The sequence below is a fragment of the Puma concolor genome, chromosome A3, assembly GCF_028749965.1.
Source record: "Puma concolor isolate L17-30 chromosome A3, mPumCon1.1.hap2, whole genome shotgun sequence".
Taxonomy (NCBI): Eukaryota; Metazoa; Chordata; class Mammalia; order Carnivora; family Felidae; genus Puma; species Puma concolor.
In genome coordinates, this window is record NC_141669.1 from 132,145,960 (window position 1) to 132,163,378 (window position 17,419).

Sequence of the window (17,419 nt, forward strand, 5' to 3'; positions counted from 1 at the left end):
GCTGGGACTGAACAAGGGCCGAGGGGCTGGAGAAAGATTTGAGGACAGTCATTGAACCAGTCTGGATTTTTCTGGGCAAAGGGATGAAAGTATGTAAGCAGCATCAGCCTCCCCTGGGAAGTTGTTACCAACTCAGATTCTCGGTCCTGCGCCGGACCTAAGTGGATCCGAAATTCTGGAGAGGGACCCCAGCCATCCACGCGCTCACAAACCCTGTGGGTGGTTCCAATGCAGGCTAGTTCGACAGCCACCATTGTAAGTGGAAGTTGTGACTGGCGACATTGGCTCTGGTTGGCTTTTGCCTTCTTTCTTCCCTTTTCCCCCTTCAACAATTCCAGGTCAGCCTAGTTAGAACCAAATTTCTTCCTCTCATAATGGGGAGTAAAAGCATCTCTTCCAATAAATCCTCCCTGTGATAAGTGTGTGTCTCCATTTTGCATTTTTAAAAAACCCACTAACATGGGCAGTGGTGGCTGGCCTTCAGCAATTTCAGCGGGAACGCATCAGAAGTCTGGGTAACCTCTTGGTGGGGAGGACACTTGCCCCAATTTTCTATGGCAGGTAAATCTGACTGTGTCTCTGGGGCTGAACTGAGTGGCACATAGGGAAGAGAGGAACTTCATTTGCAGAGTAGGTAACCATCATGTATCCAGATATTTGGTTGATTTCAGGCAAGTTAACTGAATCAGAAACAAAGTCTCACTGACTATTACTTGAAGGAATCTCGGGACCTGAGTATCCTTCTGACTATTCCTTCTTTTCCCATAAAAGAATGTGAGATGACAATCAATGAAAGGTACAAATTAAGGGTACCGGGCTGGCTCAGTCAGTAGAATATGCGACTGGTTCTCGGGGTTGTGTGTTAGAGCCCCACGTTGGACGTAGAGATTAGTTAAAAATACAATGTTAAACAAAAAAGATACAAATAAAAGAGTATCGTGAAAGTAAGGGAAGGGGAGGGAGGAATAAGAGACTCGTAAGGAAGGGACAGATGTGTCTTGCCAGAAAACCTAAGCTAAGAAGAGCTATTGCCACTGAGTGCAAAGTGAAACTCAGAGGTTCCTGGCTGCACAGGCAAAAAGAGAAACGTGATGAATCACAGTCTCATCCTCTAATGAGAAAGCAGACACATTCATCAGGAAAGACAAACTGTTTCCTAGCACTAGACTCAAAGGGAAATTTATTGTGGGGGACCTCACATAAGGTACATGAGTATGTATATTTAACACAGATCTCCAGTGTTAGCCGTGGGATTTATCTGCCTTTTAGGGAAGTAAATTTCAGAGCTCAGCAGGTTGACAGTGTCTCTTCAAATTTACAGTGTCAGTAAAGTAGCTGTTTCCCATACCACGTTTTACTGGACCGTCTATCAATATTTGATCAAATTGGGCCAAAGTTTCAAACTGCCCTTAAATTATACCCAGAGAAAGTGCTTGTACATGCAGAATGCCTGCGTGGGCTTCAAAATTGAGTCCTTGTGAGCTGGAAGCATCTTTTAAAAATATATCCACACCATTTTCCCCAGTCTCAATCCTTCCTTAGAATGCTTATAATGTAAATCTGCCTGCAAAATCCATAGTCGCTCATAAAAATGCCAAGCGCGTTGGCTCATTTCATATACAGGCACCCAGGTTTTTGATGCAAAATTGCGTACTTAATTGTACACACATCTAACATGAGTAACGTTCACAGAATAGACGTGTCTGAGTGAACAAGAGGGCTGTGAGTGAGCCGAACGGATCAATTGAGATGATAAAATGTCATCTTGGCGCTGCCAACATCTTCGTTATTTGTATGGAATAATTACGTGAATAGGTTTGTGGTTTTATTACCATGGAGATGCATTATTTGTTGTTGCTTTTGGTCTCCACTGGGTTTCCAGGACTCAGATTGAAAATGCACTTCTGTGTTCCTGTCGGTGCCTCCTGGTTAGCCCCACTGCATTCAAACACGAATTCTCACCTCCTGGGCACGTTTCTCTTCCACCCTAACACCGTCTCATCAATGGATGTATTGCTATAGTTTGTGGGTGTGCTAGTTACCTTCCTACGAAGGAACCTTTGAATGTCCAACGTGAGACACTGGGGGTTGATGTTCATGACCTTCCAAAGTGCGTTCCTATCCCTACAGTCACATATGTAAATTATAGAGCCCTTAACCTAGTGGGAAATGACAGATATCACAAATGGAGGCAGAATTGTATCCAATATTCTTCCTCTGAATTAAATATTAAGGTCTAAGTATAAACTTCGGGATTGGGTGATGTTTCTCCCCTTTGTTATCTTGAACAGTAATCAAATGATTTTTGCGATTTACAGTTTTTGCCTCTACACAGAGGTACATTATATTTAGAGAATTAGATGCTTCACGTGTTGGATGATGGGACAGTGCTGTTAACATAAAGCTATCCTAGTTCGAGTTATGGTATTCTAGTTTAAGTCTTATTTTGCTGGGTTTTTTTCCTTTAATAGTTATCAAGTTGTCACGGTTCAAATGTCATTTTTGTTCCTTATGGTTAAAAACAGCAACAATAGGGGCGCCTGGGTGGCTCAGTCGGTTGAACGTCCGACTTTGGCTCAGGTCATGGATCTTGCAGTTCGTGGGTTCCAGCCCCGCCTCTGGCTCTGTGCTGACAGCCCAGAACCTGCAGCCTGCCTTGGATTCTGTGTCTCCCTCTCTCTCTGCCCCTCCCCACCCCTCTCTCTCTCTATCTTTCTCTCTCCGAAATAAATAAAAACATTAAAAAAAAAAAAAAAACAACCCAGCAACAATAGCCAGAGCAGTTGGAGTATCCAGCAAAGAACCCCACCTGTAGGAAACAGGAATATTAAGGAAATTTCTTCTCCCTCGGGTTTGCAAGCATTTTGGAAGTTTTCTGCTGTTTATGAACGGGCAAATTGTCCACTAAAAAACAGCACTTTGGTGAGCAGTGTGTGAACATTCAGCGTGGGGACTGGGACTGGAGCGTTTTCCTGTGTGCCCTCTGTTTGCACCATTAGAGTGTTAAATGTCTGTCAGCCTTTCCATCGCAGTCACTGTTTCTCTGGGATTTATTACTCAGCTTTAAAAACTGGCTCCAGGCTACAAATTGCCATAACGGGGAGGCCATTTGTTTTTTGGGGTTTTTTTTTCTTTCTGAAGTAGTGTGGGCCAGAGGAAGAGAGAATTCATCCCATTCTCTTACTTTTTTCAGTGAAAAAACAACAACAAAAAAAAAACAACCATGGCTGTAGTTATAACCGAGAGCATACGGTTTGATATTTTACCAAAGTAAATACGTACATGAACAATTATCTTATCTTAAAACTGTTTGGCCAGTGTTGAGGAGTGATTGCTGTGGATCTGGCCCAAACTTTGTGTTTTTAGGGGAAGCCAAGTCATATGCTCTCCTTCTATTAATTTTTTTTATGATTTTTAATTTTTTTTAAATGTTTATTTATTTTGGAGAGAGAGAGAGAGAGAGAATGTGAGTGGGGGAGGGGCAGAGAGAGAGGGAGACACAGAATCCAACGCAGGCTCCAGGCTCTGAGCTGTCAGCTCGGAGTACCGTCTGGGGCTTGAACTCACAAACCACAAGACCATGACCTGAGCCAAAGTCGGATGCTCAACCGACTGAGCCACCCAGGCGCCCCACCACTCTTCTCTTAGTCTGGCTTTTCCCGATGTGTGTTTTTAAGGGAAATTTCCTTCATTGGATAAACCTTTATTTTGTACCTCAGAACCAAGAAAATGTGGTAACAGGATTCATACAAATACTTCGTCCCCGACCTCAAAGAGTTCCTGGTCTAGGTGGGGACAGGACACTGAGCCAGTGGTGTGCCAGCATTTTGTGCTTGCCTTGCAGGTAGAATATACGTATGTTATGCATTTATTATATGCGGGTACCACTGTACAAGTAAAACGTGCTTTATTAAAATATGTCCAGAATGGAAATTTTAAAAGAATGAGATATAAATATTTTATATTTATATTACATTTATATATTATATTTATATATTATATTATACATTAGTACACATATATAACGTGTTATATAAGTATGCACAAATACGTGACTATACATATGGGTGTATATATTTCCATATATAATTTTATTACACTTGATGTATTTTTTGAAACTCTGGCTTTTATATCTTCAAAATTTTTATAGTGAGAGCCAAGATTGAATCTGCTTCATAATTTTTGAAGATCTTGATCACTTCATGATTCATTGATTCAAATGTCTGGTTGTAATTTTTTTCTTTTTTTTTTCACTTGGTCGCAATGACTGTCCTAGCTGAGACACCACACAAAAATGCATGGATCCAAGTGGAGACCATTAAGCTTAGGGAATAAAATATGTCTGTCCACTTGCATGGGAACACTTGAGTTGCCTTGAAGTTTAAGGAAGGAGAAAAGGGTCACATCAACCCTCCACCTCCGTGAACTGCCCCCTTCCCCCACTCATGACAATATTCACTCATCTGATAGATGACATATTCATGCCTAGAATGAGTCAGGGCACCAGTCTCAACATATTTTCTTTTTAAAAAGATTGTTTTTGGGGCGCCTGGGTGGCGCAGTCGGTTAAGCGTCCGACTTCAGCCAGGTCACGATCTCGCGGTCCGTGAGTTCGAGCCCCGCGTCAGGCTCTGGCTCAGAGCCTGGAGCCTGTTTCTGATTCTGTGTCTCCCTCTCTCTCTGCCCCTCCCCCCGTTCATGCTCTGTCTCTCTCTATCCCAAAAATAAATAAACGTTGAAAAAAAAAATTAAAAAAAAAAAAAAAAAAGATTGTTTTTAATGTTTTTTTTTTTTTTTTTTTTTTATTTTGGAGAGAGAGACAGAGCGCGAGTGGGGGAGGGACAGAGAGAGGGAGACACAGAATCCGAAGCAGGCTGCAGGCTCCGAGCTGTCAGCACAGAGCCCAACGTGGGGCTCAAACTCACAAACTGTGAGATCATGACCTGAGCTGATGTCGGACGCTTCACTGACTGAGCCACCCAGGCACCCCAGTATGTTTTCTTATTTTAAAGTAAAACTTACTGTTTTGTACACAAAAAAGTAAATATAAATTACATGTAAATTCAACTTCACGTATGTTCTTTCTGTATCCAAGTGGATCCTCTTTCTCACCCCTGAGCTCTGTGCAAAGTCCCCCACAAGGATGACGGGTTGCACAATAGACCCCTTCCACAAGTGGGAGGCTGTGACCTGGTGGTTACCTGCCACCATAGGTTCCTCCTGTGCCCTGCAGATGTTCTTTGTCACTTTTTCTAAGCAAGAAATTACTTCTGGCCCAACTCTGTGAAACCAAAGCCCTCTCCCCCAGGACGCACCCAGAGTTGCTCGGATGCACAGGCAAGGTGCGGGACGGCCAGAACTGGAGCCACTTTGAGATCAGGTTTGCAAGAAGGCAAATGGGTTTTCCTCGTGCCTGCTTTTGCATTCATTTCCTGAATGTCACTCTCTCGGTGACATCGCCTCATGACCCAACAACTGTAGCCTTAAGATTCCTACACAAACAAGGCTCTCTGAGCTCTATCTCATGTTCCTTCAAAAATAATAAGGGACAAGGGGCACCTGGATGGCTCAGTTGGTGAAGCGTCCAACTCTCTGTTTCGGTTCAGGTCACGATCTTACAGTTTCGTGAGTTTGAGCCCCACGTTAGGCTCTGTGTTGACAGTGCAGAGGAACCCGCTTAGGATTCTCTCTCTCTCTCTCTCTCTCTCTCTCTCTCTCTCTCTCTGCCCCTCCCCTGCTCGTGCGATCTCTGTCTCAAGATAAATAAACTTTATTTTTTTTTTTAATTTTTTTTTTCAACGTTTATTTATTTTTGGGACAGAGAGAGACAGAGCATGAACAGGGGAGGGGCAGAGAGAGAGGGAGACACAGAATCCGAAACAGGCTCCAGGCTCCGAGCCATCAGCCCAGAGCCCGACGCGGGGCTCGAACTCCCGGACCGCGAGATCGTGACCTGGCTGAAGTCGGACGCTTAACCGACTGCGCCACCCAGGCGCCCCAAGATAAATAAACTTTAAAAAAATTTAAAAAGTATAATAAGATACTTGTTATGATGAGCACTGGGTGTTGTATGTAAGTGATGAATCCCTGAATTCTTTCTACTCCTGAAACTGGTATTGCACTGTATAACTAACTAGAATTTATTTATTTATTTTTTTTTTAATTTTTTTTTCAACGTTTTTATTTTTATTTTTGGGACAGAGAGAGACAGAGCATGAACGGGGGAGGGGCAGAGAGAGAGGGAGACACAGAATCGGAAACAGGCTCCAGGCTCTGAGCCATCAGCCCAGAGCCCAACGCGGGGCTCGAACTCACGGACCGCGAGATCGTGACCTGGCTGAAGTCGGACGCTTAACCGACTGCGCCACCCAGGCGCCCCTAACTAACTAGAATTTAAATAAAAATTTCAAAAGAAAAAAAAATTAAAAAAAATAAGAAAAGAAGTCAGCGCAACTTGTCAGTCAACACCCTAACTCATGAAACCAATCCCCTATTGGGTATTTAGGTTGTTTCCCACTTTTTGGCTATACAACCATGTTCTAAGAAAAAAACAATAGCTAAGTATTTGAATACATCTATGATTATTTTCCTAGGATAACTTCTAAAAAGTGGAATTATTGAGCCAAAGGATGTGTTTTTGGGTTGAGACCTACTTTCTATACTTATTTTGAAGTATATGCGTGTATATGTAGGATTCATATGGACACACACATATTTCTATTACCCCCACGTATATTCGTATACATATGAAAAGAAATAGCTTCATCCATTACATCTGGTTCCATCTATGCTGCGGTAGGACACCTTATGTAATTTTGGTAGCTGGGGGAAAAAAAATGTTTCTTGCAGATCGTGATAGCTACACTCAACACTGCAGCTCACGAGGGAGATCGTGATAGCTACACTCAACACTGCAGCTCACGAGGGAGATCGTGATAGCTACACTCAACACTGCAGCTCACGAGGGAGATCGTGATAGCTACACTCAACACTGCAGCTCACGAGGGAGATCGTGATAGCTACACTCAACACTGCAGCTCACGAGGGAGATCGTGATAGCTACACTCAACACTGCAGCTCACGAGGGAGATCGTGATAGCTACACTCAACACTGCAGCTCACGAGGTAGTGAAGAGGAAACACTTTCCAAGTAGAAGGAGCCACAGGGGTAAAGGTTTGGCAGGGGTGAAAATACGTTGGGCTCGAGGCACCTGCAAACAGTCTGGATTGGCTGGGATGCGGGTAGAGAGGGCTGTGGACTTTATACTTTGCAGGCGGCACAATGGGGGCAGCTCAGAAAAAAAAGTGGGGATACTGCTGATGTCCAGGTGAAAGGGGAGTGGGTCAAGGTGGACGGAATGGAAAGATGCGGGGGCCCCGGGAGCAGCTGTCAAAGTCAGTAAGAAGCAGACGACCTGGATGTCTGGGGTGCCTGGGTGGCTCAGTCGGTTAAGCCTCCAGCTCTTGATTTCAGCTCAGGTCATGATCTCAGAGGTTCGTGAGTTTGAGCCCTGCATCGGGTTCTGCACTGACAGCATGGAGCCTGATTGGGATTCATTCTCTCTCTCTCTCTGTCTCTCTCCCTTTCTCTCTGCCCCTCCTCCTGATCTCTCTCAAAAGAAAGAAAGAAACTTAAAAAAGTTATTAAGAACAGAGTGCCGGCCATCCGCGGGCTCCTCTCTGGCTTGGACTCAATTTAGGGCTTTAGCTGGGCCACACTGGTGGAAGATAACAGATGTGGGGCGCTCGCTCACACATACGGGGCGTTCCTGGGAAGACTGAGGAGATCATTTTCACGAAGCCAAGCTCACTGAATCTCCCGCCACATCTTCCTTCACCTGGACGGCTCCAGTGGATTTTCTAGGCAGTGCTGAGAATAATGTGGGTTCATCCTTAGAATGAGCGTATCTGGGAAACACATCCCACCAATGGCCGTCTTTCGACCGTCTGCCTGTTTCCATTAAGAGATGGCAATGCGGGTGACAGATCCTACAGAGGGAGCCCCTTTAGGAATATCTGACGACTCACGGAGCCCCATGTCAGGGGTGTATTTCCTTGACTTCCAGATAGGAGGGGAAAGCACAGCTTGTTTTCTCTGTGCTGTTCAACTCTGTTGGTTCATAGCTGTAATGTCATGTCACATCGTTTGGCTGAGATGGTGCCCTAAGATCTTGGCCCCCCTGTGACTGTCTCTTGGTGGTCACCACGGTGGCCTTTCAGGCTGTGAGAAGTGCCAGATGCATGAATACCTTTTTCACACATTTTCCTGTTCAGGGAAGGACTTTGTGTGGGGGGGGGCAGGGGGGATGGGTTCCTCCAGCCTGTACTCTAAAGATTACATCATCCTTAGGGCTGAGACCATTACTGCCACTATGTCAAGGGCCCCGGTGGAACATAAATGATTAAGCAGGCAGGTATAACTGTGAGATTGTAGGATGGTGATGAGTGAACAGTCCTTGACTTTTCTTCCCGAGGCATTTGAGAATGTGGACCCAGTGTTGCTGGATCTCTCCATTTTTTTAGTTCACTCAAAAATATTTTCCGAGGCACCTGGGTGGCTCAGTCGGTTGAGCATCCGATTCTCGGTTTCGGCTCGGGTCGTGATCTCGAGGTTTGTGAGTTCAAGCCCCACATCGGGCTCTGTGCTGATAGCGTAGAGCCTGCTTGGGATCCTCTCTCTCTCCCCAACTTAAAAAAATTTTTTTTTATTTAAAAATAGAAAATATTTTTCATTTGGCTTCTTACAAAGACTCTGTATAAAGCGTGTGTGAATTGTGAAGCATACTACTGATGTGAGCCCCTAAGAGCTCACCTAATAGAATCTAGATTGGAAACCACTCGATCTAATAGAATATTACCAATACTGTTGAAGTACCCTGTGTGACCCTCCCCTGTCAAATGCGCCCCGTCACCTAAGCAGCCACTTGCCCGAACCGGGCATTTGTAATTCCCTTGCTTCTCTTCAAGGTTTCACCGCATGGGTTTATCTCCCCCAACAAGACATTCTTTGGTTTGTTGCACAGGTACAAGGAGGCAAGTCCAAAAGTATTCACAGCAACATTGTGTTAGCAAAACGCTTGAAACAACCAAATATCTATTAATAGGAGAATATAAAAATAAATTTTTTCCTATTCATGCCGTGGAATACCATACAGGCGTAAAGATGCATAAACCACAGGTATAGGAATCATATAGATCAATCTTAGAAAGAAATGTGCTGAAAGGGGTAAATTACAGACATGTATTAAGTTACACGTAACTTACATGTAAGTTACAATATGCTAGAATTTCCCTGTACCTTTCAAAGGGAGGACAGCTTTTCTTTTTCTTAAGGAATTCTGGAACCTAGGAGTTACAGTGATCTGTACTAATTTCTTAAATGTTGGAAAGTAATTTATGATATTGAAAAACTGCTTTGTCTGCCAAATAAAATGTGTCTTTAGACGGAGTCTTTCCTGGGAGCTGTTTGCTTCTGACCTCTCCTCTGAGGCCTTAGATCAACTCTTGTTTTACCATTCCTGTAGGGTAAGAGGTTAGAACGGTCTTGCTTCAGTACATTTTCAGACCTTTGGGTCTGGAGGGGATTAAAGTAAAGGCTACAGCATGTAATAATAAGGGTAAGAGTCACTGCGAGAACCAGGCCATTCAAAGTGAGGATTCTGCCTCAGTAGGCCAACAAATCAAGATCAAACACATCAGGATTTAGGAAACAGTCAACAGCAGGTCGCATAGGTAAGCTGGCAAATCAGGTGGGTAACTAACAGTGTAAGTTAGGGATTTGGTCCAGCACCAGCGCTCTCCAGAAGAGAGTTGAATTGCCATAATGTTAGCAATCAACATTTACAAAGTACTTATCATGCGTCAGTTGCCCACAACTTAAGTCTCATGACCCATCCATAAGGCAGACAGTGTTGTCAATATTAGTTCCATCTTACTAGTGAGGAGAGGGAGCCACAGAGAGAGCATGTGGTTACCCAAAGCTATACCACCTCCTTTTAATCCCTTCTGCGAATGGTCGGGTTTTGGTGAAGACGTATACAAAGTAAATTTCCAATGACACTATTCTTAAGGTTTTCAGTTTCGCTAGAGGTAGAGTAGTGACTTAAAAAATAATCAACCTGAGACTTGCCTAACAGGAAATTCACAGTTTCATCTTTCAAAGAGAAAATTCTAACTCAGTCAGCCAAGAAGCAGAGATCAAACACAGCAGTGGTTAGTAAGAATGAACAGAAGGTTTTCTGGGCTCCTGGTCAGTTTTTTTTTTTTTTTTTTTTTTATTCTGGTGGCCCTTTACGCTCAGCTCTATCCACTCTAATTGGATATAGACAGCGATATTTTTAAATGAGTTACAGTCCGTGAAAAGTTTCTCTCTTGAGTCAGTGGACATTGCTTTTCTAAAATAAAAATCTCTCTTGGGGCACCTGGGTGGCGCAGTCGGTTAAGCGTCCGACTTCAGCCAGGTCACGATCTCGCGGTCCGTGAGTTCGAGCCCCGCGTCGGGCTCTGGGCTGATGGCTCGGAGCCTGGAGCCTGTTTCCGATTCTGTGTCTCCCTCTCTCTCTGCCCCTCCCCCGTTCATGCTCTGACTCTCTCTGTCCCAAAAATAAATAAAGGTTGAAAAAAAAAAAAAAACTTTAAAATCTCTCTGTTTCCTTTGGCTATAAAAGGAATACGCATACCTTGTAAAGTAGGAATACACATACATTGTTCATATTTGGACTATGCCTTTTCAAAAGCTTTTGCCATACACACACATATGATATAGATGATATAGTTATGATATAGATATGATATAGACGATGAGTTAATGCAACAGAGTTTTAAAATCTAGTTTCCACTTGATATTTATGGTGAATATCTTCTCCTATCAATAAAAAAGTTGCACACAAGAAATTTGATTATTGTAAATATTCCATTGCATGGATGAACCAGATTTACTTAAGCTATTTACTTAACCCTATTGCTGGGTATGTAGCTTTTTTAAAAAAAAACAAAAAACCTTTTCCTGTCCTAAACAACACTGAGATGAACATCCTTGTATTCATATTGTGGCCCACGTATGTATTTATCTCTTGGGATAGAATCCCAGAAGTGGAATTGCTGGGGATTATGCCTATTTTAAGCCTTTTAATACTCAGCACCAAACTGCCCTGGAAGGAAAAATGTATTGACTAGCACATAAAGGGGTTGCCTGCTAGGAATTTAATACTCACTATTGTGGCCTGTCATGTCTGGGGCCTGGAGGTCCTCTCTGATGTAAATCAAAACATTTGAGTTAACAACCTTCAGCCTTGTCAGTCACCCACAAATTATAGGAGGCCTCCTCTGTCTTTGTCAATAACAAAAAAAAAGGAAAAATTACCCCAAAATGGCATAAAAATTAGGAACCAGACAAGTAGTCACTGAGAAAAGACAAGGAAGACAACAGTGAAAGAATTTCGCATCCAGAGTGGAGTGCATCAGGTGCATTTGAGTTGTTTGGGTTTAGAGACAAAGGCATGGCATGAATGCCCGCGGAGGCACCCAGAGTGAGGCCCAGCGAGGGCACCCACCATACACGAAGGGAGCTAACAAGGGTGTGGAGGGTTCAGACGGTCAGCCACGGGAGGGGGACTTGTGACCTTCAACAGTGGCTGGAAGGTCATTGACTTAAATCTTGCCCTGACACTGTCGATTTTTCTCTGCAGAAATTTCTAATTTGCAGCTTTTGCATTCTGTAGCACCCCCTGGGAGCATGGGCGAGAGGACGTGTTAGAGAAAAGAAGCAAAGATTTGCAGCGGTGCGGTGGGTCCTTTCTCTTCATTGCCGAGAACAGTCTTCGCTGTAAAAAGGCGAATGATCCACATGCCATGGGATTAGCAACACACACACACACACACACACACACACACACACACACACACAAATTCAAAATGTGTAACTCTAACCTTGATCGGTCTCTCAAAGGAAAGGATATAGTTACAGGTCTGATATATGCAAGCTGGTACTTCCAGAAACCAGTGTGGTTTCCTTTGCTTTGCTCTGACCTATTCACTCTTTGCTTTGCTCAGACCTATCTGTACATCTCTCGACCAATTCCTTCAAGAGGAAACAAAGCATCCTTAGCAGGCTAAAGTCCGACAAATGTCAGATTCCGAACAACATTACTTTGTGTCTCTATTTAACATTGGAGTGGATAGCTTTTTGACAGGTTTATAGCTGACAAATTCTATAGCCAGTCGTGCAGAACAATTATGTTTGAGCTAATTTGATGAATCAACTTGATGTTCTCCCATAGTCCCCGTGGCCTTCATGAACGGATGTGCTCAATTTTCTACTGGAGGTCAAAAATAAGCTTTGAAATTTGGCTAATCCCATCACATCCACGGGACCCGTCTGGTAGAATAATCTTTGGACGTGAACTCTTGACGGCTGTCAGAACTGGGAAGCGCCACTTGGTAATATCATTAGGACCATCCTTCAGGCCCTCTGCAGGTTCTGAGATCAGGTTCCAGAGGCCAGCAATCGCCTTGTGAGCACTCGAATAATTTTGTGGTGAGGGAAGCAAAGAATTCACTCTTGAAGCATTTGGGGGTCGGACCCTGGGGGAATATCATTTCTCGTTGTTGGATTCAACTTGATAGGGACGTGTGAGACCTGGTGAGGGGGCATGGAGGTTTCCTGAGCTTCTTTCCCCCACGTCCTCAGTAATTTTGTCCGACTACCCACTTCCTGGAGGCCTGCTGATGGAGTAGGTTAGCAGAGCCTGGGTATAAGCCTGCCTCAGCCGCGTCTCGTGGCTGTGCAACACTGAGGCAGCCACTTAACTCCTCAGTGAGTTGTCTTGCTCAGGGCAGGGGGGTGGGGAGGGAAACACAGCTAGTAATCGCTCATATTCCGTGGGGTTGTACATGCAAAGGGCCATAAACCATGCCTGATTCATGGTGAGTTTTCAGATATTGAAGACTATGGACTGGAGGACAGTCAACTGATAACCTTCCATGCCCGGAAAAGTGTAGGACCTGATGAGTCCAAATAAATTAAGTGAGCGCTGTGATTTGCATTTAGAGCTGGTATTATTTCTCCCAAAACCATTAGCAAAAAGGACATTATGCCATCTAGTAGTAAAACTGATTTCCCAAACGGAATCCCATTTTTACAGCTGGGAGTTACTATGATGTGGGTCAAGTGACTTCCTGCATCCCGAGCTGGGTTTAACGGGGGCTTCGTTTATTCATTCCCAGCACATTTATGGAGTGCATCCTCCCGCGTGCAAGTGTTAATGTGTGGTGTGGAAAGGGGACAATTTGGACACAGACAAGCGCTGTCACTGACTACCTATGTGAGCAAGCCACTTAACCTCTCTGAGCCTCAGCGCAGTGATCATTAAATTGAGAGAAACATCACCTGCCTTCTAATGCTGTCTGCAAGAATTAAATGATACAGTCTGTACAAAGGGCCTAGGTCAGCGCCCAGCACGGAGAAGGTGCTCAACATACACTATTTTTATTCCAGGATTTTTTTTTTTTTAAGTTTCCCTCTTCAGGGATCAAAACCTACTTGTTGAATAGTGAAAGGGTGAGTGTGGTTATAGGGAAAGCCTGGCGCGAGCCGTGAAATGCATTACGTTCTCAGTAAATACTCTTTGAATGAGCCGTTGCATAAATGATTTGCTTGAGCTCAGTTCACAGTCATAACATGCTGAAGCAGCACATAAAAGACCATGGATCCAGACGGTTAAGAACACGGCCTGTGAAGAGACATAGAACAAAGTTCACGGGGCCCTTGGGTGGCTCAGTCGGTTAAGTGTCCATCTTTGGCTCAGGTCACGATCTCACGGTCCGTGGGTTCGAGCCCCGCGTCGGGCTCTGTGCTGACAGCTCGGAGCCTGGAGCCTGCTTCGGATTCTGGGTCTCCCTCTCTCTCTGCCCCTCTCCTGCTCGTGCGCTCTGTCTCTCTCTTTCTCTCTCCGCCCCCCTCAAAGAATAAACATTAAAAAAAATTAAAAATGAAAGAACCAAGTTCAAATCCAGGCTTGCCAATACTAGCTAAGTGTTCTTGGAGAGCTGGCTTAGTCTCTCTGAGCCCGGTTTCCTCATTTGCAAGTTGAGGGAAATAGTAACTGTGTTATAGAGTTATTGACTTATACGTGGTGATAGATATATTAGCTTTTATTATAATTATTGCAAAATAAAGTGTTTGCCCTATAGAGATCCTAGGAATCTATTTATTGGGCATCTTTTTTATCTCAGGCTCTACACTAGGCCCTAGATACTGGGGATAATGGGGAACAAGACAGGCAATGGGGAACAAGATAGGCAATGGGGAACAAGATAGGCCAGTCCCCTACCCTGACGATGCCGATATACTAGTGAGTGAGGCAGACAGTACCGCAGACAAATGTGATCATCTGAGGCGGGTGGATCTCCGAGGAAGATAACAGAGGAGAAGGATGTGGTCGGGAGTGGGCAGGTTATTTTGGAAGAGATGGTCAAGAAAGGCTCCTTGGAGGAGGGACTTGTGTGCAGAGTTTCCAACGAGAAGGAGCCAAGCATGCAAAGATTTGAAGGTGAAGACTTCCAGGCTGAGGAGACAGCAGGTGCAAAGGTCCTGAGGTGGGAATGCTTGCTCCCGAGTTCTTGGTGCATTGTGAACGAGGAAGAATAAGGCCAATGATGAAGTCCAAGGTACTCAGAGTCTGCTCCTACAGAACTTTATAGGGCAGGATAAAATATTTTATGCCAAGTGTGAAGGCTAAGCCATCAGCGGGTTTTTCACAGATGGGTGACATAGTCTGATTTCCTTTCCAAGATCGTTACTGTGGCAGGTGTGACAATTATAGCGGGACAGAATGAGTTGCGGGAAGATAGGTTAGGAAGCTCCTGTCCAGGGAGAGATGCTCACCATTAGGACAAAGGAGTGAAGGGCATTGGACGCGGTTTGGAGATAGAACCACAGGATGGAGGGGTGAGGCGGAGAGAGCAACACGCTGGGCTTCTGGGAGGTCACCACCAGCTGCCTGGAGTACACAAGTTAGCGTTCCGTATTCTCCAGTTGTTTCCCCGCTGCCCCCTGTGGTTTGCCACGGGGGCGCCCTGTTCTCCACAGAGATGAGCCCTCTCTTCCCCGGTGAGATTGAGCTGAGATGTCAGGGGCTTTGGCTCTGGCTCCTGGGAGGTGTGAAATCAGCAGTGGTTCAAACAAAGGAGGGAAACAGGCGACCCCAGCAGAGATTGCTTTCTGGAGTTGCTGATTTGCTTTGCTTTTTGTTTTGTGTCTTAACTCAGTATTTATATGGACCCCACTTAGTGTCCTAAAAGATTCTAAGGAAACTTGCTCTCAAAACACAAGAGACGATAAAATGCAAACCAATGAACATGCGATACAAGACTGGGACCAAGAAATACAGTATTTCTTGTGGCGTATTAATGGAAATGTTACTTCCCTGTAGGAATATCATATGATAACAAGATCCATGGATTTATTTATTCCACACGTGTTTGCCAGTCGTGTTGCTCTGCGTTGGGATGTGGGGTAAGCAAGGCAGACAATGTCCCCTGCTCTCATGGAGATTACGGTTTAAGGGGGAAACCGAGTACCAGAGAAACTCAATAAAAGAAAACAGAGTCCACTGGGTTCGTAGCACAAGAGTGGTATATTATTTGTATACTGGCAAGGTATGGCTGACAGACACATCAGGATCTTTTCTATGTTTTTTTAGTATCATTTTTGAAAAATGTTTATTTATGAGGACACCTGGGTGGCTCATTTGGTTATGCATCTGACCCTTAATGTTGGCTCAGGTCGTGATCTCTCTGTTGTGGGTTCGAGCTCCACATGGGGCTCTATGCTCAGTGTGGAGCCTGCTTGGAATTCCCTCTCTCTCTCTCTCTCTCTCTCTCTCTTTCTCTGTCCCTCCTCCACTTGTGTGTGTGTGCTTTCTCTCTCTCTCTCAAAGTAAATAAATAAAATTGTTTTTTTATTTTTATTTTATTTTATTTTTTTTAATCTTTTTATTTATTTCTATATTTATGTATTATAACAGGGGAGCAGCAGAGAGAGAGGAAGAGAGAGATTCCCAAGTGGACCTCACGCTCAGTGCAGAGCCTGATGCGGGGCTTGAACCCACAACAGAGAGATCACAACCCAAGTTGATAGCAAGAGTCAGACACATAACCGACTACGCCAGTATCGTTTTTATTTTTTTTTTTAGTTTTTTTTAATGTTTATTTATTTTTGAGACAGAGAGAGACAGAGCATGAACGGGGGAGAGTCAGAGAGAGCGAGAGACACAGGATCGGAAGCAGGCTCCAGGCTCTGAGCTGTCAGCACAGAGCCCGACGCGGGGCTCGAACTCACGGACTGTGAGATCGTGACCTGAGCCGAAGTCGGAAGCTCAACCGACTGAGCCACCCAGGCGCCCCGCCAGTATCATTTTTAAATCACAAAGATTAGAGCGTGCATCAAATCATTAGCATCAGCTAGATACTCCTGAACCTAAGGCTGATTCATAAGTATATATTTTTATATACTTATTAAAAATACCAGTGATTAATATGCACATATACATAGTATTCACTTCCACATGAAACATGTTTATTGGTCATTTGGAAAGACATCTCACCAATAATCTTTCAATGCCATCTTCCCAAGTACAGGTTTTCTTTAAGCCCGATAAGAATTCCATTTCTAGACCAGAGGAAAAGGTTGAGGCTCCCATTTTGCGAAGAGCCACAAAGGAAGTAAACATTTATGGCGTTACATCTACTTAATTTGACTCACGTATATCTGGGATTTCACATGAGGTTTGGGGGTTGTTTCTTCTTCATGGAAGTGATTCTGTTCTCTTACCTTGCTTTTTCTTTTCTCAATATAATGAACATTATTAATTAAGCATCCACCTTGCACAAGATACTGTGATCGGAATAAGTAAGTCATGATCTGTGAATCTATCAGAGATGTCTTAAAGTCGGTTAAAAATAACTTATTTTTCATGTTACAGAAGGGATATGTATCTGGAAATGTACATTTCAAATGTACTTTTCATCATATGTATGTGCATGTACGTGGGGGGTGTGTATGTATGTATATTCTTTAATTCTAATATATATAAAGATTTAAAATAAGTAAAAAATTCACTTTAATTTACGTATTATTTATATCCTATATAATATAGAGAAATTGATTTTAGTGTATTATATACTATTAATATGTGATATATGTATTTATAATGTGCGTATTATATAACTATACAATACATATTAAATAACATGTGATGTTATATATTTATACAAATATATAACAATACATAGTCATATACGTGATATATTATTGTATCACATAAAGCTTATATATGTATGGTAGACATCTCTTTAAGTGCTTATTATTTGTCTTATTTCTGCCTCTGTTACTCAAAGTTTCATAAATTTTAGGCACTTT

At 43.6% G+C, this 17,419-nt stretch overlaps 1 protein-coding gene across 6 annotated transcripts in view; it reads left to right on the top strand.

Moving 5' to 3' along the window:
* The window catches only part of TSHZ2 (teashirt zinc finger homeobox 2), a 458,377-nt gene that overhangs the window by 45,626 nt on the left and 395,332 nt on the right, over nt 1-17,419 (top strand). The gene's annotated exons all lie outside the window — the stretch shown is intronic.